The following is a 22,281-nucleotide window of genomic DNA, read 5'->3' on the forward strand; positions in this document are numbered from 1 at the left end:
ACTGATCTTTCTCTGACCTTTTATTCACACAAGAGGCACATACCCTACTGGGCACATTGTGTTTACACGGGTTTCTGCAAGTTCGCACGCGTTTTGTACAATTTCACAATTTGCGACATTGTACAAAACCCTCGCGAACTTGCAGAAACCCGTGCGAACATAAAAAAGAAAAATCCGCAAATTCGCGAGAATTCGCGGATTTTGCGGATTGCGAGTTCGCAAATCCGCAAAATTCGCGAACGCGAGATTCGCAAAATTCGCCCATACTTAAATGTAATCCTGAACAATTATTAGGACGCTGGATTGCATTTGTAGATAGCTCTATGCTACCATCATACATGGCCATGGCATCACTCCGCTTGACTCGTTACTGCGGTCTCTGTCGCAGTCTGGACAGCTCTTTACAAATTTATAATGGTGCAGGCTCATCCCCGGCCACCAGTATGCTGATTGTAATTCGGTCAGAGATTCCTTCATCTGTTTGTGCTTGGACCCAATCCCATGTGTGCGTCTGCTATTAAAAAGATTCTCCGATTCGTGTTTGGAATTACCCTATCCCCCCCTCCAGGGATTCGAGCAAAAGGAACGGAGTTTGCATCAATTACGTATGTATAATTGACTGGATAGTTCAGGGGTAATGCTGCACAGTTGCCTTTTGAAGACGTTTTTACCGCCAGCATGGTTTCCCCGTCTATGTATTTTTCTGAACCCTTTTTTGTGGCTACGGAAGCCGTTTTAGTTGCTTCCGCTGTGGCTGTATTAGCCAATGAATTCCCTGCAACGTGAACGCCATCACGTTGATGACTCAGAGTGTGTATCACGTGAGTCTTCTGTAGTTCTTTCTGAAAAAGAACTACCTGTTTCCAGAGCATTTTATGCTTGATTGTGGCACCTGTGTCATCTTTGTAATCATTTTGAACCCAGCTCTGCAAATCATTATTGTAAGAATTGACGCAAAAATGCGAATCGCACACGATTACTGTCGGGAGTTCATGTTCGGCATTTTCAAGCGCCATCTTTAAAGATCTGATTTCAGCTCGCTGAGCCGAACATTTTCTCTGTGATTCCGTTTTTGTTATTTTCGGTCTGAATTTACCGCAGAGCCAGCGACCTTTAACAATCGCGCAGGCTGCATCGTAGGATTTATCTTCTACATTGTAATGCTGTACAAATCCGTCTGTATAGATTATACAGGAGTACTGTTCTAGAGGGAGAATTTCGATTGGCAGAGGATATTCTTTTTCATATTTTAAATCATTCCGTTTTTTCATGTGCGGGGCGAAATAGTATTTCACGTTTTCTGCAGCAAGAGAGTTTTCCCACTGTATCCATTTCGGATCTAGTGACACTGTAGGCAGGTTTACTGGGCTGAATAGTGCCTTGAAGGCGGATTCTGCTGTGAGAACAGTGATCCTTTTGCCTTGTGCTAGTGCTCGTTCTTTCGCTATAGCAGTTTGCACTGCCTTTACAGTATTTTCTGTGAGACTGAATGTTTTTTCTGCTTGTGTGTACAAATGTGATTTGTAAGCTATTGGTACCGTTTCTCCCTCATTAGAGGTCAGGTACGTGAATCTGCATCTGTGTGTTTATGAGTCCAGGCATAATCATTTCTTCGCCATGAGGGCACTCCCTGACAAACTCTGAGGGCCAATCTTTCTCGGCTAACATGATGTCATAGCCTTTTGAGAGGTTATCCCAAAATAGACCCCTTATTTTTCTAATCTTATCTCCCTCTATACGCAGTGTTATTTCGTATATCTTATGAGGTTCGCTAACTCTGGTGTCTGCAGTTTCTACCTGAATGTATTCATTTGTGTCCACTGTCTCCAGATGACTCATCAGGATCTTGCGAGCTATGCTGATTTCTGCTGCACTGTCTAGCATTGTCTGAGCCCACTCTCCGTTTTTCAGTTGTGTTCTCAGTATTCTCGGCATGTTCGATTACTCTAATACTGGCTACCTTCTTCCTTGGGAATTGTAATTTTTTACTTTGAGCAGGTTCCTTGTCTTTGGACTTGGTGTGCTCTTCCCTTGGGTGTGACCGTCCTCTTCTTTCCGATTTCTGCGAAAAAGATCGAGAGGGACGTGTATCAATACCTTGATATCTATCAGGCTTTTTCAAGTTATCCCGATTTTTAAGGTTATATCTTTTCTCAGAGTGTTCCCTCCGGGGAGACTGGTGTTTTCGAGTCGGACTTCTTTCCCTCCATCGAGGAGACCTTCCTCTGAACTGGTAAACTTTTTCTTTGGGAGTGGATTGTTTATTTCCTTCCTAGCTCTTTTTAGGAGTGTGTAGATTATTTTTAATAAATATTTTTTCAGGATTTTCGAGTAGTTGGGGTTTTACTGGTTTCCCACCCAAACTATCTCTACCTAATTCTTCATAGCATTTTTCTATAATTCTGGCAAGCTCAATTGGTTGATCTGTTATATCTGTTTCTTTCAATTTCTGGCGGATCACCACAGATGCTGCTTCTCCTTTTATGTTGGCTAGTAATATAGCCGAGACCTGCTTGAAGTCTTTCAGTAATTTCATACCAAGAGTTAAAGCAGGTTCTGGACCGTATTCATTCTGAATTTGTTTTAGCACATCCGGTATTACCGCCATGGACGGAACACCATGTGTTTTTGTGTAAATGGAAGCAAAGACTGTACCCCAAGTGTCACAGTCCTCCACATGTGGTGCGACCCCCATTGGAAGGCAGATAGTCAGAATTCTGTGTTTCTCAATAGGGGTAGTATTCGGGAATACTGCCTCTATTTGAGTAATTTTCTGTGCTAACCAGAAAGGAATTTGTTCCCGTTTTGCGGGAGTTTTTCCTAGACATGATTGTATGTTCTGTGGTGTCATTTTATTTGTGTTCCCCTGATGAGGGGTCAGCTGTGGAACATTAACAGCTGTTTGGACTGTTGCAGTCCGCATTACATATTGGACTAACTGTCTATGTATTTTAATTAGTAATTTTAGCTGTGCTAAAAGTTCTTCCCCTGACATTTTTTCAATGTCTGGATGTGGTGTGTAGCTGGCTAGAACCGGCCACGTTGCTGCTGGTCTACCTAGTGGACCGAGCCTGGTGATGTGATCATTATGTTTTAGGGCGCCTTTAAACCAGAGGAGATGCTCTTGGTATTTTAATGGGATTTCAATCTCCTCGAAAGGAGCGTACTCTTCCGGTGGTTCCTCTATTTTGTAATAGTGAAACTCGTGTGTTGTAGCGTTTGCCGCTGGAAAGTTTATCCAAGAATAGAATACCTCTGTCTGCCGATATTCGTGTACCTCTATCACGAAAATGACTGTACCACCTCGTGATGTCAGTCCGTTTTCTATAAGTTTTAAAGTTATAGTTTTTCTTATGTTTACCGGAATGAGGATAGCATTCTGGTCAGTCTGTAGGAGACTCGTGTCTTCCTCCATTAGTTGATTTGCTAGTATAGCAGTATCCCTTTCTTCATCACTCATTTTACTGTTAGAAAGTTTTTTGTTGCAGATCAGGTTTTCAAGGAAACAAAGATTAGGTGCACAATATTTTGGAACACTGTATCCTTCAACGTTGACTAAACCAGAAACTTTACATAGGAATCTCCTCTTACTAAGTTCCGGCGGATTTTAACCTTTCACCCACTCCAGACGTCTACTGGAGTATTTACGGGAGAAAGGGTCTGTGTGAAAAAGCACGACTGAGTTACTCTAACGTCTTGCGTTAGTTTTATCGCCTTACCAAACGTTGGGCGCCATGTAGTGTAGTTCCTATTTTCCCTATAGGCCCTGCGCATTGGAATAACATAAACATCAGTGTAGACATAGGACTGCGGTCTTCTAGGTCTCTATTGACTATGTTAGACTTAATTCAGGTTTACGCCAGCTAGCTCAGAGGTCACTGGAAACTTTCTTGACTGAATAGGAAGTGATCAGCTTCCCTGGCTCAGACAAAAAGGGATTCAGCTTCCGACAACCGCATAAACATGACAACTTTACTCCTCAGAATAAGAGTCAATCTCTAGAGTCGTGTGAAACAATAGACAGCTATTTCACTCAGTCAGTTGTGCAGATTTACTTTCACCAGAATGCAGAGAATAGAGAGACGGGCGTTTTCGATAAAAGATATTATTTATTGAGCAGTCTTCCTTCTCAAGCAAGAGAAATGAATTGCCCCAATTGCAAGACTTGTTATTTTGAAAAGTGCGTACAGTAAAAGTAGTATTACGAAATAATACTGTAAAAACATTGATATGGTTTCTTAGCCATAGTTAAAATGAATAAAAATATATACATTCATATATACATTGGCTAACGACCTCAACTGGTGCTTCTAACTACGCCTACCCCAGTGTACCTGACCTAAGCCTAATACAAGGGAGGGAGTAATTAGCAGTTTAAGTTAAGTTGGTTTTGCCAAGAGTTTGTTTCAAGAATTCTCTCTAAGGGTTTAATCAGCACCATACCTCTGGAATAGAATGCAGGAGGTCTGGTATCTCCTCTTTAGGACCCGATTGTCATGAAACCACCTTTTCACAATTCCCTTTGCACATTGTGTAGTTCCTCTTTCCTTGTTAGAAGTACAATACCTTTCAAAGAAACCCCCCCCCTGCCCCGTGCAACCAGTACTCCAGTGACCTAGAAACAAAAGGTTAATATTAATGCATGTAGTGTTGGTATTTCCACTTATTAGACTAATGTAATACTGTATGGAGAACTGTATGGAGCAAAGGGTTCGGGAAATAATGCTCAGTAGAATGTTTTGGTAGCGTATCCTGAAAGTTTGGTGCAACAGGAAAAAAGACGCGCTTTTAAAAAAGACACGCATTTGCTCGCGCGCTGTGTGATGATTAACACAGTGAAGGTACAGCGCTCCTCTCACGGAGCTTAGAACGGCTCAGGGCGTGGCACGTTGCTTTCCAGAACGTCCCGGGGTGTGGCAGGTCTATAAAAGCCACACCCGGGATTCTGGAAGTTGCTTAGTCTACAAGGCTCAAGACTCTTCAGAGACATCGCGTCTGGAGGAAAACATTGGAAGACTTCTTGCAAACAACGCTGAAGGTTCCGATTCCAAGAAATCTTCAGGCTATCATCTGCTGGACAGAGAAATGAAGAGCTAAGTACCTTAATTAAGAAAGGCGCCCAACGCTAGCTTTAAGAACAATTTTTGGACAATTTTTTGGTAAAAGAACTCGGACTCCTAAATATTTCAGAGATCTGTTTCATGTTTAAGATTGTAACGCATGTAATGTAAAAAAGATGCTAAGCCTAATGTTTTAAGGTAAAAGTTTTGGAAGTGAATTTAACTCTAGAACTGCCACAGAGAAGTCGTTTGAACTACAAGAACATAAAGAGAAGTGAGTAAAATAACAGATAGATTATTTTGCAGGGAAAACAAGTCATAGGAAAGTGCAAATAAATTGTTGTTGTTTATTTTAGAGCAAACTAGAAAAGTCTGGGGGCGGACAGACCAACCACCTTCGATACTAAAAACGGCAATAATTCAACTAACGCCTAGACGACGACTTCTTGGACGCGAATGCCTGACTGGTAGATCGCAGGTAGGAGATTACGTCAAGACATATCAGATAGTGGAAGGAGGTAGAGAGAGAGAGAGTAAGAGACAGGATTTTAGGATACCTTTTAAGGAATTTCTTGTTGTTTGCAGGTCGACTACAAGAACACAAATAGCGTCAGATCCGGCCTCTCTCCCTGACTGCTATCCATCACCCTAGTGTATGTAAAGGAACCACAGGTTGTAAGGTAGGGTTCTGGGAGATTGGTCCATAGCGTCTCTGCAAAACTGATCAAGCACCTTACAGGTAAGGTTGGTGTTCAACTCAGGTAAGAGTGCTTGGTCCCCCCTCACAGAAGACTAAGCCCTCAAAAAAGGATTTGCCCAGACGCTATGGAGGAATCTCAGCAGATCACTTTGCAGGATTTAGCTACAGTGTTATTAGAAATCAGGGCAGAAAATGCAGACTTAAGAAGAGATTTAACTGCAATCCAGAATAGACTACAATCACCTAGTCCTCAAACCTGGACCTTTCATTCTGATAAAAAACTTATTTAAAGCCACCAGTCTTTCAGCCTGCTATGCAAACCTTGTATAGTGGGAATGCTGCCCCTAACACCTCAGCCAATACTCAAATTCAGGTAGTCACTCCAGTTGCGGTACCTTTAGCACCTCCTGAGAGATTCTATGGGGATTGCAATAAGTTTACAATATTTCTGAACCAATATCAGTTGCATTTCGTGGCAAAACCTACAGTATTTCCTGATGACCCTTCCAAGGTCGCTTTTATCTTGTCCTATCTAGGAGGTGATGCTGCCTTGTGGTCAGTTCCATATGTAGAAAGAAATGATCCAATTTGAAATGATTTCAGATGTTTCAAAAGGGCCATGAAGAAATTATTTGCTAAACATGTTTTCGTACAAACAGCTGATCATGAGCTATTAAATTTTAAACAGGGGTCTTCTGATCTTTTGCATTATATTTCTACCTTCAATAGGTTGGTCATTGAAGCAGAGTGGCCAGAGGAAAAACATGTGTCACTATTTTATCGCGGTTTACGCGAAGATTTAAAAGATATGATAACACAAATTTTAGACCCACCTACAGATTGTGAAGAGTTTATAGACCTAGTAGTAAAACTTAACCACAGAATTTCAGAAAGAAAAGGAGAAAGAGGAAAAACTGATTTTAAAATGATGGTGTTCAAAGAAAGAGGGAATCTAAGAACAGAGTCTTCCCCTGCTAAGTTAGATCCAGTGGAACCTATGCAGATAGGCACAGTTAGAGGTCCTCTCACTAAGGATGAGAGAGAAAAGCGCAGGAAATTAAATCAATGTATGTACTGTGGAAAAGCCGGACATTTTATAAAAGACTGTCCAACATGACCTGTAAGACCTAAAACTAAGACTGCAGAGGTAGCAATGATGCAGCAGTCGGAAAACTAGTTAACTCGGTAGATATAGAGGTCGATCTATCGAGTTCTCATATCACCTTGGCCTCCTTGACTCCAACTGCCTCTCATTGTCATCTCAGCATGCGTATTCTTCTTCAGTCTCAAGTAAATAAGGATAGGTCTTGGTCCATAGATGCTTTGATAGATTCTGGGGCTAGTGGTAATTTCATCGATACTCAGTTGTTCCAGAAATTGGGTTTACAACGGATAGTAAAAGACTCACCAGAAGTAGTTAGAGCAGTGGACGGAAAGGAACTCACCTCAGGTTTAATACTACATCATACGGAAATCCTGAAAATGACTTGTGCTGAGAAGCATGGGGAAAACATAACATTTGACATAATTGATGCTCCTCAATTTGGTTTGATCCTCGGCATCCCCTGGTTAGTGCAACATAATCCTTATATCGATTGGACTAATAGGAGTATTCTATTTAAATCTGATTATTGTCATGCCAAATGCTTTCAACAATTCCCAGGTTCTGAGTTGTTAATACAAGGTTATGACTTCCCAAAGAATTCCAGATTTTGATTGTCAGATAGATTTAGTTCCAGGGGCATCATTGCCTTCTAGCCGAATTTACGCTCTTACAGAGAAAGAAAATGAACATCTACGCAATTATCTGGACGAATACTTAGCCAATGGGTTTATTAGGCACTCCAAGTCTCCGGTCTCTTCTCCTCTTTTCTTCATTCCGAAGAAAGGGGGAGAATTGCGCTCGTGCATAGACTATCGTGCCATCAACAATGTGACTGTAAAAAATCGATATCCCTTACCTTTAATTCCAACCTTACTTGATCAAATCAAAGATGCCACCATTTATACAAAATAGGATCTGCGTGGGCATATCATCTGGTGCGAGTCCGAGAGGGAGATGAATGGAAGACAGCATTCAGAACTAAATTCGGATTATATGAATATCAGGTTATGCCTTTCGGACTTTGCAATGCCCCAGCTGCATTCCAGTTTTTTTATAAATGAAGTGCTAAGGGATTTCTTGGATATTTGCTGTATCGTCTACATCGATGATATTCTCATTTACTCAAAGGACAAATCTGAACATGTAAAGCAAGTGCGAGCCATTCTTCAGCAGCTTTTACAAAATTCTTTGTTTGTAAAACTTGAAAAGAGTTTATTTCATGTAACCACAGTAGATTTTTTGGGATACATCCTTAGTCCGGCTGGAATAGAAATGGACCCAAAAAAGATTCAGGCAATAATTGAATGGCCCAGTCCCTCCTCTGTGAAACAAATCCAGAGTTTTTTGGGATTTGCAAATTTTTATAGACGATTCATTAAAGAGTTTTCGCAAAAGATAACTCCCATCACAAAATTGTTGCGTAAAAATACAAAATTTGAATGGACCCCAGAAACTGAATCAGCTTTTCAGGATCTGAAAAATCAATTCGTAACAGCTCCAGTTTTAAAAACATCCTGATCCCTCTCAGCCTTTTATAGTAGAAGCTGATGCCTCTCAATTTGCTATAGGGGGAATTTTGTCTCAAAGAAGTACTAATGCTGGACAATTACATCCAATTGCGTACTATTCTAGAAAATTATCCCCTCCAGAACAAAATTATGCCATAGCTGACCGAGAATTATTGGCTATAAAAGCTGTATTCAAAGAATGGCGACACTACTTGCTAGAGGCTCGTCATCCTGTAACTATATACACAGACCATAGGAATTTACAGACACTCAGATTCGCTAAAGCTTTGACCCCTCGCCAGTTGCGTTGGACTCTGTTTTTCAATGATTATGATTTCATCATTACTTATCGCCCAGGAAAAGAAAACAACAAAGCCGACGCATTGTCTAGAATAGGGTTAAGTGATGATTTGAATGTTAAAAAAGAAACACTACATCCTATTATTTCTGAGGAATGCTTTCAGATAGGTCTTATCGACTCTGACGTTTTGTCTGACATTGAGAAAGTCCTAGAGAAACAAGCAAAAGAAGAATGGAATAAGCTTTACCCTTTGTTGCAATGGAAAGAAAATATATTGTTCATGAATGATCAAATATTTGTACCTAACGAATCTTTACAGAAAAGAGTTTTACAGATTTATCATGATTCAGTTTTATCAATCCATCCTGGGGTTACAAAAATGTACCAACTTATTAAAAGGAGGTTTTGGTGGCCGAATATGTTAACTGACATCCAGAAATATGTACAAACATGCACTGTCTGTAGTCGAAACAAAACTGTTCATAAATCTCCACATGGTTTACTTATGCCATTACCAGTTCCACCTCAGCCTTGGCATACTGTGTCCTTAGACTTCATAGTGGAGTTACCTCGTACCACTTCAGGCTTCACCACCATTCTCACTGTTGTGGATCACTTTTCTAGATATGCTCATTTTGTTCCCTTAAAAAAACTCCCCTCAGCTTTTGATTTAGCACACATTTTTGTCACGCAAATCGTCAAACTGCATGGGATACCTTCTGTGGTACTTTCGGATAGGGGTTCACAGTTTGTGTCACATTTTTGGCAGAATCTAGGTAAATCCTTAAATATGGAAGTGCGCATGTCATTCAAGCTATCATCCACAAACTGATGGGTTAACAGAACGAACGAATCAGACAATTGAACAATTTTTACGATGTTTGTTAACCACCCATGATCAGGAATGGTCGGAAATTCTATGGGCAGCTGAATTTGCTTACAACAATTCAGATCACTCCTCTATTGGTATGTCTCCTTTTTTCTGCGTTCATGGTTTCCATCCAAAAGATATGTTGGGTATTGATAGAAAGGCACTAGACACGCCAGCAGTCACAGAGTATGTAAATCATTTGGTTTCTATTCAACTAAAAGCTCAACAACACTTGGTTCTCGCAAAAGGAACACAAAAGAAATTTGCTGACAAACGTCGTTCTGAGCAACCAATCTATTCCGTAGGTGACAATGTTTGGTTAGCCACTAAAAACCTAAAATTGAAAAGTCATAAAGCTTTTCGTCCTCGATTCATAGGACCTTTTAACATAGAAAAAGTCATTAATCCAGTCAGTATGAAATTGAAATTACCAAGTTCGTATCGAATCCACCCAGTATTTCATGTCTCGCTGCTTAAGCTATGTAATCCTGAAACCCGAAAACTGACCCATCCTCCAGAGATCAAGATTGATGGTGAACCAGAGTATGAGGTAAAAGCTGTTCTAGATTCCAAAAGAGTGAAAGGGAAGTTATTCTATTTGGTAGATTGGAAAGGTTACGGTCCAGAAGACCGTTCATGGGAACCTCTTGAAAATTTACGAAACTCTCCCAAAATCTTGAAAACCTTTCATAACAAATTTCCAGGAAAACCAAGGCCTGTTCCGACAGTTTTAGAGTCGATTCCAAGGGGAGTGTACTGTCATGAAACCACCTTTTCACAATTCCCTTTGCACATTGCGTAGTTCCTCTTTCCTTGTTAGAAGTATAATACCTTTCAAAGAAACCCACCCCTGTCCCGTGCAACCAGCACTCCAGTGACCTAGAAACAGAAGGTTAATATTAATGCATGTAGTGTTGGTATTTCCACTTATTAGACTAATGTAATACTGTATGGAGCACTGTATGGAGCAAAGAGTTCGGGAAATAATGCTCAGTAGAATGTTTTGGTAGCGTATCCTGAAAGTTTGGCGCAACAGGAAAAAAGACGCGCTTTTAAAAAAGACACGCATTTGCTCGCACGCTGTGTGATGATTAGCACAGTGAAGGTACAGCGCTCCTCTCACGGAGCTTAGAACGGCTCAGGGCGTGGCACGTTGCTTTCCAGAACGTCCCGGGGTGTAGCAGGTCTATAAAAGCCACACCTGGGATTCTGGAAGTTGCTTAGTCTACAAGGCTCAAGACTCTTCAGAGACATTGCGTCTGGAGGAAAACATCGGAAGACTTCTTGCAAACAACGCTGAAGGTTCCGATTCCTAGAAATCTTGAGGCTATCATCTGCTGGACAGAGAAATGAAGAGCTAAGTACCTTAATTAAGAAAGGCGCCCAACGCTAGCTTTAAGAACAATTTTTGGACAATTTTTTGGTAAAAGAACTCGGACTCCTAAATATTTCAGAGATCTGTTTAATGTTTAAGATTGTAACGCATGTAATGTAAAAAAGATGCTAAGGCTAATGCTTTAGGGAAAAGGTTTTGGAAGTGAATTTAACTCTAGAACTTCCACAGAGAAGTCGTTTGAACTACAAGAACATAAAGAGAAGTGAGTAAAATAACAGATAGATTATTTTGCAGGGAAAACAAGTCATAGGAAAGTGCAAATAAATTGTTGTTGTTTATTTTAGAGCAAACTAGAAAAGTCTGGGGGCGGACAGACCAACCACCTTCGATACTAAAAGCGGCAATAATTCAACTAACGCCTAGACGATGATTTCTTGGACGCGAATCCCTGACTGGTAGATCGCAGGTAGGAGATTACGTCAAGACATATCAGATAGTGGAAGGAGGTAGAGAGAGAGAGAGTAAGAGACAGGATTTTAGGATACCTTTTAAGGAATTTCTTGTTGTTTGCAGGTCGACTACAAGAACACAAATAGCGTCAGATCCGGCCTCTCTCCCTGACTGCTATCCATCACCCTAGTGTATGTAAAGGAACCACGGGTTGTAAGGTAGGGTTCTGGGAGATTGGTCCATAGCGTCTCTGCAAAACCGATCAAGCACCTTACAGGTAAGGTTGGTGTTCAACTCAGGTAAGAGTGCTTGGTCCCCCCTGACAGAAGACTAAGCCCACGAAAAAGGATTTGCCCGGAACGCTATGGAGGAATCTCAGCAGATCACTTTGCAGGATTTAGCTACAGTGTTATTAGAAATCAGGGCAGAAAATGCAGACTTAAGAAGAGATTTAACTGCAATCCAGAATAGACTACAAGCACCTGGTCCTCTAACCTGGACCTTTCATTCTGATAAAAAATCTTATTTAAAGCCACCAGTCTTTCAGCCTGCTATGCAAACCTTGTATAGTGGGAATGCTGCCCCTAACACCTCAGCCAATACTCAAATTCAGGTAGTCACTCCAGTTGCGGTACCTTTAGCACCTCCTGAGAGATTCTATGGGGATTGCAATAAGTTTACAATATTTCTGAACCAATGTCAGTTACATTTCATGGCAAAACCTACAGTATTTCCCGATGACCCTTCCAAGGTCGCTTTTATCTTGTCCTATCTAGGAGGTGATGCTGCCTTGTGGTTAGTTCCATATGTAGAAAGAAATGATCCAATTTAACTGATTTCAGACGTTTCAAAAGGGCCATGAAGAAATTATTTGCTAAACATGTTTTCGTACAAACAGCTGATCATGAGCTATTAAATTTAAAACAGGGGTCTTCTGATCTTTTGCATTATATTTCTACCTTCAATAGGTTGGTCATTGAAGCAGAGTGGCCAGAGGAAAAACGTGTGTCACTATTTTATCGCGGTTTACGCGAAGATTTAAAAGATATGATAACACAAATTTTAGACCCACCTACAGATTGTGAAGAGTTTATAGATCTAGTAGTAAAACTTAACCACAGAATTTCAGAAAGAAAAGGAGAAAGAGGAAAAACTGATTTTAAAATGATGGTGTTCAAAGAAAGAGGGAATCTAAGAACAGAGTCTTCCCCTGCTAAGTTAGATCCAGTGGAACCTATGCAGATAGGCACAGTTAGAGGTCCTCTCACTAAGGATGAGAGAGAAAAGCGCAGGAAATTAAATCAATGTATGTACTGTGGAAAAGCCAGACATTTTATAAAAGACTGTCCAACACGACCTGTAAGACCTAAAACTAAGACTGCAGAGGTAGCAATGATGCAGCAGTCAGAAAACTAGTTAACTCGGTAGATAAAGAGGTCGATCTATCAAGTTCTCATATCACCTTGGACTCCTTGACTCCAACTGCCTCTCATTGTCATCTCAGCATGCGTATTCTTCCTCAGTCTCAAGTAAATAAGGATAGGTCTTGGTCCATAGATGCTTTGATAGATTCTGGGGCTAGTGGTAATTTCATCGATACTCAGTTGTTCCAGAAATTGGGTTTACAACGGATAGTAAAAGACTCACCAGAAGTAGTTAGAGCAGTGGACGGAAAGGAACTCACCTCAGGTTTAATACTACATCATACGGAAATCCTGAAAATGACTTGTGCTGAGAAGCATGGGGAAAACATAACATTTGACATAATTGATGCTCCTCAATTTGGTTTGATCCTCGGCATCCCCTGGTTAGTGCAACATAATCCTTATATCGATTGGACTAATAGGAGTATTCTATTTAAATCTGATTATTGTCATGCCAAATGTTTTCAACAATTCCCAGGTTCTGAGTTGTTAATACAAGGTTATGACTTCCCAAAGAATTCCAGATTTTGATTGTCAGATAGATTTAGTTCCAGGGGCATCATTGCCTTCTAGCCGAATTTACGCTCTTACAGAGAAAGAAAATGAACATCTACGCAATTATCTGGACGAATACTTAGCCAATGGGTTTATTAGGCACTCCAAGTCTCCGGTCTCTTCTCCTCTTTTCTTCATTCCGAAGAAAGGGGGAGAATTGCGCATGTGCATAGACTATCGTGCCATCAACAATGTGACTGTAAAAAATTGATATCCCTTACCTTTCATTCCAACCTTACTTGATCAAATCAAAGATGCCACCATTTATACAAAATTGGATCTGCGTGGGGCATATCATCTGGTGCGAGTCCGAGAGGGAGATGAATGGAAGACAGCATTCAGAACTAAATTCGGATTATATGAATATCAGGTTATGCCTTTCGGACTTTGCAATGCCCCAGCTGCATTCCAGTTTTTTATAAATGAAGTGCTAAGGGATTTCTTGGATATTTGCTGTATCGTCTACATCGATGATATTCTCATTTACTCAAAGGACAAATCTGAACATGTAAAGCAAGTGCGAGCCATTCTTCAGCAGCTTTTACAAAATTCTTTGTTTGTAAAACTTGAAAAGAGTTTATTTCATGTAACCACAGTAGATTTTTTGGGATACATCCTTAGTCCGGCTGGAATAGAAATGGACCCAAAAAAGGTTCAGGCAATAATTGAATGGCCCAGTCCCTCCTCTGTGAAACAAATCCAGAGTTTTTTGGGATTTGCAAATTTTTATAGACGATTCATTAAAGAGTTTTCGCAAAAGATAACTCCCATCACAAAATTGTTGCGTAAAAATACAAAATTTGAATGGACCCCAGAAACTGAATCAGCTTTTCAGGATCTGAAAAATCAATTCGTAACAGCTCCAGTTTTAAAAACATCCTGATCCCTCTCAGCCTTTTATAGTAGAAGCTAATGCCTCTCAATTTGCTATAGGGGGAATTTTGTCTCAAAGAAGTACTAATACTGAACAATTACATCCAATTGCGTACTATTCTAGAAAATTATCCCCTCCAGAACAAAATTATGCCATAGCTGACCGAGAATTATTGGCCATAAAAGCTGTATTCAAAGAATGGCGACACTACTTGCTAGGGGCTCCTCATCCTGTAACTATATACACAGACCATAGGAATTTACAGACACTCAGATCCGCAAAAGCTTTGACCCCTCGCCAGTTGCGTTGGACTCTGTTTTTCAATGATTATGATTTCATCATTACTTATCGCCCAGGAAAAGAAAACAACAAAGCCGACTCATTGTCTAGAATAGGGTTAAGTGATGATTTGAATGTTAAAAAAGAAACACTACATCCTATTATTTCTGAGGAATGCTTTCAGATAGGTCTTATCGACTCTGACGTTTTGTCTGACATTGAGAAAGTCCTAGAGAAACAAACAAAATAAGAATGGAATAAGCTTTACCCTTTGTTGCAATGGAAAGAAAATATATTGTTCATGAATGATCAAATATTTGTACCTAACGAATCTTTACAGAAAAGAGTTTTACAGATTTATCATGATTCAGTTTTATCAATCCATCCTGGGGTTACAAAAATGTACCAACTTATTAAAAGGAGGTTTTGGTGGCCGAATATGTTAACTGACATCCAGAAATATGTACAAACATGCACTGTCTGTAGTCGAAACAATACTGTTCATAAATCTCCACATGGTTTACTTATGCCATTACCAGTTCCACCTCAGCCTTGGCATACTGTGTCCTTAGACTTCATAGTGGAGTTGCCTCGTACCACTTCAGGCTTCACCACCATTCTCACTGTTGTGGATCACTTTTCTAGATATGCTCATTTTGTTCCCTTAAAAAAACTCCCCTCAGCTTTTGATTTAGCACACATTTTTGTCACGCCAATAGCCAAACTGCATGGGATACCTTCTGTGGTACTTTCGGATAGGGGTTCACAGTTTGTGTCACATTTTTGGCAGAATCTAGGTAAATCCTTAAATATGGAAGTGCGCATGTCATCAAGCTATCATCCACAAACTGATGGGTTAACAGAACGAACGAATCAGACAATTGAACAATTTTTACGATGTTTGTTAACCACCCATGATCAGGAATGGTCGGAAATTCTATGGGCAGCTGAATTTGCTTACAACAATTCAGATCACTCCTCTATTGGTATGTCTCCTTTTTTCTGTGTTCATGGTTTCCATCCAAAAGATATGTTGGGTATTGATAGAAAGGCTTCAGACATGCCAGCAGTCACAGAGTATGTAAATAATTTGGTTTCTATTCAACTAAAAGCTCAACAACACTTGGTTCTCGCAAAAGAAACACAAAAGAAATTTGCTGACAAACATCGTTCTGAGCAACCAATCTATTCGGTAGGTGGCAATGTTTGGTTAGCCACTAAAAACCTAAAATTGAAAAGTCATAAAGCTTTTCGTCCTCGATTCATAGGACCTTTTACCATAGAAAAAGTCATTAATCCAGTCAGTATGAAATTGAAATTACCAAGTTCGTATCGAATCCACCCAGTATTTCATGTTTCGCTGCTTAAGCTATGTAATCCTGAAACCCGAAAACTGACCCATCCTCCAGAGATCGAGATTGATGGTGAACCAGAGTATGAGGTAAAAGCTGTTCTAGATTCCAAAAGAGTGAAAGGGAAGTTATTCTATTTGGTAGATTGGAAAGGTTATGGTCCAGAAGACCGTTCATGGGAACCTCTTGAAAATTTACGAAAATCTCCCAAAATCTTGAAAACCTTTCATAACAAATTTCCAGGAAAACCAAGGCCAGTTCCGACAGTTTTAGGGGGGGATTCTAAGGGGAGGGTACTGTCATGAAACCACCTTTTCACAATTCCCTTTGCTCATTGCGTAGTTCCTCTTTCCTTGTTAGAAGTATAATACCTTTCAAAGAAACCCACCCCTGTCCTGTGCAACCAGCACTCCAGTGACCTAGAAATAAAAGGTTAATATTAATGCATGTAGTGTTGGTATTTCTACTTATTAGACTAATGTAATACTGTATGGAGCACTGTATGGAGCAAAGGGTTCGGGAAATAATGCTCAGTAGAATGTTTTGGTAGCGTATCCTGAAAGTTTGGTGCAACAGGAAAAAAGACGCGTTTTTAAAAAAGACACGCATTTGCTCGCGCGCTGTGTGATGATTAACACAGTGAAGGTACAGCGCTCCTCTCACGGAGCTTAGAACGGCTGAGGGCATGGCACGTTGCCTTCCAGAACGTCCCGGGGTGTGGCAGGTCTATAAAAGCCACACCCGGGATTCTGGAAGTTGCTTAGTCTACAAGGCTCAAGACTTTTCAGAGACATTGCGTCTGGAGGAAAACATCGGAAGACTTCTTGCAAACAACGCTGAAGGTTCCGATTCCTAGAAATCTTCAGGCTATCATCTGCTGGACAGAGAAATGAAGAGCTAAGTACCTCAATTAAGAAAGGCGCCCAACGCTAGCTTTAAGAACAATTTTTGGACAATTTTTTGGTAAAAGAACTCGGACTCCTAAATATTTCAGAGATCTGTTTCATGTTTAAGATTGTAACGCATGTAATGTAAAAAAGATGCTAAGCCTAATGTTTTAAGGAAAAGGTTTTGGAAGTGAATTTAACTCTAGAACTGCCACAGAGAAGTCGTTTGAACTACAAGAACATAAAGAGAAGTGAGTAAAATAACAGATAGATTATTTTGCAGGGAAAACAAGTCATATGAAAGTGCAAATAAATTGTTGTTGTTTATTTTTGAGCAAACTAGAAAAGTCTGGGGGCAGACAGACCAACCACCTTCGATACTAAAAGCGGCAATAATTCAACTAATGCCTAGACGACGACTTCTTGGACGCGAAGCCCTGACTGGTAGATCGCAGGTAGGAGATTACGTCAAGACATATCAGACAGTGGTAGGAGGTAGAGAGAGAGAGAGTAAGAGACAGGATTTTAGGATACCTTTTAAGGAATTTCTTGTTGTTTGCAGGTCGACTACAAGAACACAAATAGCGTCAGATCCGGCCTCTCTCCCTGACTGCTATCCATCACCCTAGTGTATGTAAAGGAACCACAGGTTGTAAGGTAGGATTCTGGGAGATTGGTCCATAGCGTCTCTGCAAAACCGATCAAGCACCTTACAGGTAAGGTTGGTGTTCAACTCAGGTAAGAGTGCTTGGTCCTCCCTGACAGAAGACTAAGCCCACAAAAAAGGATTTGCCCAGACGCTATGGAGGAATCTCAGCAGATCACTTTGCAGGATTTAGCTACAGTGTTATTAGAAATCAGGGCAGAAAATGCAGACTTAAGAAGAGATTTAACTGCAATCCAGAATAGACTACAAGCACCTAGTCCTCAAACCTGGACCTTTCATTCTGATAAAAAATCTTATTTAAAGCCACCAGTCTTTCAGCCTGCTATGCAAACCTTGTATAGTGGGAATGCTTCCCCTAACACCTCAGCCAATACTCAAATTCAGGTAGTCACTCCAGTTGCGTTACCTTTAGCACCTCCTGAGAGATTCTATGGGGATTACAATAAGTTTACAATATTACTGAACCAATGTCAGTTTCATTTCGTGGCAAAACCTACAGTATTTCCCGATGACCCTTCCAAGGTCGCTTTTATCTTGTCCTATCTAGGAGGTGATGCTGCCTTGTGGTCAGTTCCATATGTAGAAAGAAATGATCCAATTTTAAATGATTTCAGACGTTTCAAAAGGGCCATGAAGAAATTATTTGCTAAACATGTTTTCGTACAAACAGCTGATCAGGAGCTATTAGATTTTAAACAGGGGTCTTCTGATCTTTTGCATTATATTTCTACCTTCAATAGGTTGGTCATTGAACCAGAGTGGCCAGAGGAAAAACGTGTGTCACTATTTTATCGCGGTTTACGCGAAGATTTAAAAGATATGATAACACAAATTTTAGACCCACCTACAGATTGTGAACAGTTTATAGATCTAGTAGTAAAACTTAACAACAGAATTTCAGAAAGAAAAGGAGAAAGAGGAAAAACTGATTTTAAAATGATGGTGTTCAAAGAAAGAGGGAATCTAAGAACAGAGTCTTCCCCTGCTAAGTTAGATCCAGTGGAACCTATGCAGATAGGCACAGTTAGAGGTCCTCTCACTAAGGATGAGAGAGAAAAGCGCAGGAAATTAAATCAATGTATGTACTGTGGAAAAGCCGGACATTTTATAAAAGACTGTCCAACACGACCTGTAAGACCTAAAACTAAGACTGCAGAGGTAGCAATGATGCAGCAGTCGGAAAACTAGTTAACTCGGTAGATAAATAGGTCGATCTATCGAGTTCTCATATCACCTTGGCCTCCTTGACTCCAACTGCCTCTCATTGTCATCTCAGCATGCGTATTCTTCTTCAGTCTCAAGTAAATAAGGATAGGTCTTGGTCCATAGATGCTTTGATAGATTCTGGGGCTACTGGTAATTTCATCGATACTCAGTTATTCCAGAAATTGGGTTTACAACGGATAGTAAAAGACTCACCAGAAGTAGTTAGAGCAGTGGACGGAAAGGAACTCACCTCAGGTTTAATACTACATCATACGGAAATCCTGAAAATGACTTGTGCTGAGAAGCATGTAGAAAACATAACATTTGACATAATTGATGCTCCTCAATTTGGTTTGATCCTCGGCATCCCCTGGTTAGTGCAACATAATCCTTATATCGATTGGAATAATTGGAGTATTCTATTTAAATCTGATTATTGTCATGCCAAATGTTTTCAACAATTCCCAGGTTCTGAGTTGTTAATACAAGGTTATGACTTCCCAAAGAATTCCGGATTTTGATTGTCAGATAGATTTAGTTCCAGGGGCATCATTGCCTTGTAGCCGAATTTACGCTCTTACAGAGAAAGAAAATGAACATCTACGCAATTATCTGGACGAATACTTAGCCAATGGGTTTATTAGGCACTCCAAGTCTCCGGTCTCTTCTCCTCTTTTCTTCATTCCGAAGAAAGGGCGAGAATTGCGCTCGTGCATAGACTATCGTGCCATCAACAATGTGACTGTAAAAAATCGATATCCCTTACCTTTAATTCCAACCTTACTTGATCAAATCAAAGATGCCACCATTTATACAAAATTGGATCTGCGTGGGGCATATCATCTGGTGCGAGTCCGAGAGGGAGATGAATGGAAGACAGCATTCAGAACTAAATTCGGATTATATGAATATCAGGTTATGCCTTTCGGACTTTGCAATGCCCCAGCTGCATTCCAGTTTTTTATAAATGAAGTGCTAAGGGATTTCTTGGATATTTGCTGTATCGTCTACATCGATGATATTCTCATTTACTCAAAGAACAAATCTGAACATGTAAAGCAAGTGCGAGCCATTCTTCAGCAGCTTTTACAAAATTCTTTGTTTGTAAAACTTGAAAAGAGTTTATTTCATGTAACCACAGTAGATTTTTTGGGATACATCCTTAGTCCGGCTGGAATAGTAATGGACACAAAAAAGATTCAGGCAATAATTGAATGGCCCAGTCCCTCCTCTGTGAAACAAATCCAGAGTTTTTTGGGATTTGCAAGTTTTTATAGACGATTCATTAAAGACTTTTCGCAAAAGATAACTCCCATCACAAAATTGTTGCGTAAAAATACAAAATTTGAATGGACCCCAGAAACTGAATCAGCTTTTCAGGATCTGAAAAATCAATTCGTAACAGCTCCAGTTTTAAAAACATCCTGATCCTTCTCAGCCTTTTATAGTAGAAGCTGATGCCTCTCAATTTGCTATAGGGGGAATGGAATTTTGTCTCAAAAAAGTACTAATACTGGACAATTACATCCAATTGCGTACTATTCTAGAAAATTATCCCCTCCAGAACAAAATTATGCCATAGCTGACTGAGAATTATTGTCCATAAAAGCTGTATTCAAAAAATGGCGACACTACTTGCTAGGGGCTCGTCATCCTGTACCTATATACACAGACCATAGGAATTTACAGACACTCAGATCCGCTAAAGCTTTGACCCCTCGCCAGTTGCGTTGGACTCTGTTTTTCAATGATTATGATTTCATCATTACTTATCGCCCAGGAAAAGAAAACAACAAAGCCGACGCATTTTCTAGAATACGGTTAAGTGATTATTTGAATGTTAAAAAAGAAACACTACATCCTATTATTTCTGAGGAATGCTTTCAGATAGGTCTTATCGACTCTGACGTTTTGTCTGACATTGAGAAAGTCCTAGAGAAACAAACAAAATAAGAATGGAATAATCTTTACCCTTTGTTGCAATGGAAAGAAAATATATTGTTCATGAATGATCAAATATTTGTACCTAACGAATCTTTACAGAAAAGAGTTTTACAGATTTATCATGTAACAGTTTTATCAATCCATCCTGGGGTTACAAAAATGTACCAACTTATTAAAAGGAGGTTTTGGTGGCCGAATATGTTAACTGACATCCAGAAATATGTACAAACATGCATTGTCTGTAGTCGAAACAAAACTGTTCATAAATCTCCACATGGTTTACTTATGCCATTACCAGTTCCACCTCAGCCTTGGCATACCGTGTCCTTAGACTTCATAGTGGAGTTGCCTCGTACCACTTCAGGCTTCACCACCATTCTCACTGTTGTGGATCACTTTTCTAGATATGCTCATTTTGTTCCCTTAAAAAAACTCCCCTCAGCTTTTGATTAAGCACACATTTTTGTCACGCAAATAGTCAAACTGCATGGGATACCTTCTGTGGTACTTTCGGATAGGGGTTCACAGTTTGTGTCACATTTTTGGCAGAATCTAGGTAAATCCTTAAATATGGAAGTGCGCATGTCATCAAGCTATCATCCACAAACTGATGGGTTAACAGAACGAACGAATCAGACAATTGAACAATTTTTACGATGTTTGTTAACCACCCATGATCAGGAATGGTCGGAAATTCTATGGGCAGCTGAATTTGCTTACAACAATTCAGATCACTCCTCTATTGGTATGTCTCCTTTATTCTGTGTTCATGGTTTCCATCCAAAAGATATGTTGGGTATTGATAGAAAGGCTTCAGACACGCCAGCAGTCACAGAGTATGTAAATCATTTGGTTTCTATTCAACTAAAAGCTCAACAACACTTGGTTCTCGCAAAAGAAACACAAAAGAAATTTGCTGACAAACATCGTTCTGAGCAACCAATCTATTCAGGAGGTGACAATGTTTGGTTAGCCACTAAAAACCTAAAATTGAAAAGTCATAAAGCTTTTCGTCCTCGATTCATAGGATCTTTTACCATAGAAAAAGTCATTAATCCAGTCAGTATGAAATTGAAATTACCAAGTTCGTATCGAATCCACCCAGTATTTCATGTCTCGCTGCTTAAGCTATGTAATCCTGAAACCCGAAAACTGACCCATCCTCCAGAGATCGAGATAGATGGTCAACCAGAGTATGAGGTAAAAGCTGTTCTAGATTCCAAAAGAGTGAAAGGGAAGTTATTCTATTTGGTAGATTGGAAAGGTTACGGTCCAGAAGACCGTTCATGGGAACCTCTTGAAAATTTACGAAAATCTCCCAAAATATTGAAAACCTTTCATAACAAATTTCCAGGAAAACCAAGGCCAGTTCCGACAGTTTTAGGGGGGATTCTAAGGGGAGGGTACTGTCATGAAAACACCTTTTCACAATTCCCTTTGCTCATTGCGTAGTTCCTCTTTCCTTGTTAGAAGTATAATACCTTTCAAAGAAACCCACCCCTGTCCTGTGCAACCAGCACTCCAGTGACCTAGAAATAAAAGGTTAATATTAATGCATGTAGTGTTGGTATTTCCACTTATTAGACTAATGTCATACTGTATGGAGCACTGTATGGAGCAAAGGGTTCGGGAAATAATGCTCAGTAGAATGTTTTGGTAGCGTATCCTGAAAGTTTGGTGCAACAGGAAAAAAGACGCGTTTTTAAAAAAGACACGCATTTGCTCGCGCGCTGTGTGATGATTAACACAGTGAAGGTACAGC

The sequence above is a fragment of the Lissotriton vulgaris genome, chromosome 3_1 (genome assembly GCF_964263255.1).
Source record: "Lissotriton vulgaris chromosome 3_1, aLisVul1.2, whole genome shotgun sequence".
Lineage (NCBI taxonomy): Eukaryota > Metazoa > Chordata > Amphibia > Caudata > Salamandridae > Lissotriton > Lissotriton vulgaris.